This window comes from Hibiscus syriacus, unplaced genomic scaffold, assembly GCF_006381635.1.
Source record: "Hibiscus syriacus cultivar Baekdansim isolate YM2019G1 unplaced genomic scaffold, ASM638163v2 tig00110500_pilon, whole genome shotgun sequence".
Taxonomy (NCBI): Eukaryota; Viridiplantae; Streptophyta; class Magnoliopsida; order Malvales; family Malvaceae; genus Hibiscus; species Hibiscus syriacus.
The window spans coordinates 166,783-170,510 of NW_024062762.1; positions in this window are offsets into that span (position 1 = coordinate 166,783).

Here is a 3,728-nt window from a genome sequence, read left to right on the forward strand (position 1 = left end):
GACTAAATGTTTAGAGAGTCAAGCTGTTAATCAATTAATTAATTGTCTTTGCAATGAAAATTACAAGTTTGCTCAAATTTAGTTTTTGATCACTTTCTTGGTTTAAATAAATGTTATATTTATAATTTGATTAACCACTAAATAGTTGTACTAAATTGTTTGCTGGTGTTTTCAGATTAAATAAATGTTCAAGAATTTGAGAACTCTATTTTGTGTTGCTTGTATTATTTTTGCTTTTCCTCACACATTGCACAACTACATTTGCATAACATGAGCTAAAACCTCGCTCCGTCCTATTTAAGTAGGAGTGAGAAACTACTATCTTGTGTGGTTTTCACCTCCGTATGGGATAGTAGATAAACCTAGCATATAGTGAACCTAGAACCCAAACCAAGGTAGAGCCTAACCCAAACCTCAAGAATCCCGTGAGGAGAGTACACAAGGAAAAGCTCTATTGAGTCCTTTAATTTTTTTTATTTTAATTTTGTTTTTTTAATAAATGTATGAGAAATAGAGATCATGTGGTTACGTTCATTCTTTCAAACGAGCATTGGGGGTAGAAAACATGTCTAAGTAAAACTTTATAAAAGCATGTCAGGGTAGATACCATGTTGGGTAGGATCTTTCCTTTTCATAAATATTTTTTTTTCTTTTTTGGTTGAGTGGTACTAACAATTTCTTTTGTTTTATCTTATTTTTATCTGTCTTTTGTTTTGCATTTGCATTTGCATTTTCACATCATAATTAAACAAGGTGTTAATTTGTAAGTGATTGACCAAATTAGAAGGTTTCATATCAACATAAGAGTTCCATAACTAGGTAGTCAAATTAAAAAGTGCAATGACTTACAAACAAAGTTAATCGATGAGAAAAGAACTCAAAGTTGATCGAAGACTCCTATTAAATGAATAAAGATTGAGATGGTACTAAATAGTCAGACGTTAGTTGAGTCAAGAATGAGGAGATCCTTCACGAGATATCAAGGTCACTTTCTGTTGGACAATCCCACAGAAATTTAGGTTTAGAGATCCAAAAATCACAATAGGTGAATTAAAACGAAGATAGGCGGATCAACACTTTGAGAAGTCCAACAACGACTATAAAGACAACATCAAATCGTGAGAAAGTCTTAGATCAAGTAAATTCAGAAAATGAAGCTCATCTGTTTAGTGTAAGGAGGACTTATGGTCTGGTGAAGGTTGTTCTATGGTGGTCGCTTTTGGAATTAACACCTTGTGCGTTTGCATTCTTATTTTGTATTAGTTTTTTAATTTATTTATTATGTTATTATTGCTTTTATAATAAATCTTTTCATTTTGTTATCTTATTACTAATTTGATTTTATGTTGCTTTTCCTTTTGCTTGCATCGTACGATCATGACATAATTAAAAGGTGTTGATTTATGAGTGGTCATCAGAGTAAAAGGTTTTCATGATCAAGTAGACTATAACATAGCTAGGAAATGGCATCTTGAGGAAGCTCCGAAAATAGTGGAGAGCTATGCACCCAAAGATCATATGTCCGATGAAGAGCAAAAGGAGATAAGAGAGATGAGAGAGAAAATGTCCAAGATGATGGACAAAATAGCTGCTTTGGCCAAAAGAAATGAGACTTCTGCAAAAGAAAGGAAAGAGCTTGATGAAAACAATCCTGCAATGTCAAATACAAAAGGGACTACTTTAAAACAAGCTTATCATAGCCAATCTAAGAAATCAAGCACAATCACCATTCGTATCAACAAGTTGTCTGGAGATACCAAGGAAATGGTGATAACTATATAAGTTCAGAAATATGAAAAGAATCCATACAATACGAACTCGTTGGTATTTGAGAGTCTACTCCCAATGTCATGGGAAATAAACCTGAATAATCCAGTTTAATCCAAGCCGAGAGGTGGCTTCATTTTGATTATATCCTTATATCATATAAAGAGTTATATGATAAGCTTTTAGAAGCCCGAGGGGTGGCTCCACATTATGTAAAACCTTGGCAACCTTCATATCCAAATTGATATGACATCAATGTTCATTTTGAATAACATGCCAAAGCTCTAAGTTATTATATTAAGAATTGCACTGTCTTCAAGCATCGAGTACAACATCTTTTGGATCATAGAGTATTGGAGTTTGAGATGAAAGGTCGACCTAGTTTGGTAACTGATTTCCTATTAAGATAGGGCCAAAAGTGTTCAAAGAAAGGGTATTAATGGGGGCATCTAGGAGGAAGAATGTTTGCTAAATTACGAATCTCAAGTGTGTCACTTGAGGATTGAAAATGATAAACTGAATAGAGAGGTGGAAGCCATGTGTGATGGTATTCAAATGATCAGTCAAACCTTTAAAAATGTTGATATAGGAAATGCCCCAGTGGAGTGGGAAAAAGGGGCCACTAAACTGAAAAACAATACTGAACAATGGAGAAAAAATTGCAAGGTTCATGAAGGTCAAACCAACAAGTTCTCTTATGATTTATATATTGCAGAAAAAAGGTGCAATACAAATGATAATGATTTGGGAAAATATCAAGCCAAAAATCAGATGTTGAATATGTCCATAGCCAATATGGAAACTTTATATCAGCACCACAAGCCTGAGAATGATGTTGAGCTAGAAGCCACTAGGGCTAAGAACAAGACATTGATGAAGCTTGTAGATGATTATGAAGATCTTGTACAAGAATTTTGTAACCACGAAGACTTTCTTAAAAGGAAAAATGAACAACATTGTCTACAGCTCCGAGAATAACAAATAAGATGGAGGAAAAAGACGACGTCATGAACGAAGCTATTACCCAAGGAAACAATGTGGCTCACAAATTGGTTGATTTAGCTGGCTTTTCAAGAGAATAGAAGCAGATTGATAACTCTACATCCGAGCATGAGTGGAAGTTAACTTGGCTTTTGAAAGAGATAACAAAGTTATGAGTTAAAGCTATCCCTTATATGTAAAGTTTGTTTGATGTACTGAAACTTTTATGTTCAATGAAAGTTGTTTGAAGATGATCACTTTGGAATTACACCTTTTGCATACATGCATTTGCATCACATTTGTTTATTTAAGCATTTTACATGCATTGGTTATGAAAACATTAAAATAATTTATGGGGGGATCAGTAATACCAAGATCCTTCATCCATACTACTTCCTCATTATCATGAACAAATAAATGGTAACAATGGAGCAATTTCATGAGGAATCATAAGATCGGTCGCAAGAACAGTTGACCAGGTTATAACAAGATATAAGGAATCAAGCATCGAGTTCTCTACAATATGTATCAAATCAAATGATCTAGGTGCTGGCAATCAAGGCTGTTGATAAAGAGAAAATAACTGCTAAAGGATATCAGTGTTGTCAGACTAATGGGTCGAGATTGACAACCTACCCTGGAGCATCCCACTCAAACCTAGGGAAAAGCCTCATTAATCATAAGTATTTTGAAGATAAATTCAAGCAGCTGAAGGCAGAAATTTGAGCTATGAAAGGTGTTAATACCTCCCCATGAAGAACTATAAGCGAGAGAACTCAGCCTAGTACCTGATTTGGTCATCCCACGTGAATTTAGGGTCCTAATTTTGAGAAATACGATGGCACCAGTTGTCTCCTAATTAATCTGAAAATGTTTTGTAGAAAGATGGAAGGGATTTAAATTATGATAATCTATGCATTCATTACTTCCATGATAGTCTTACTGGGCCAGCTGTAGTATGGTATAATAGTTTAAACAGA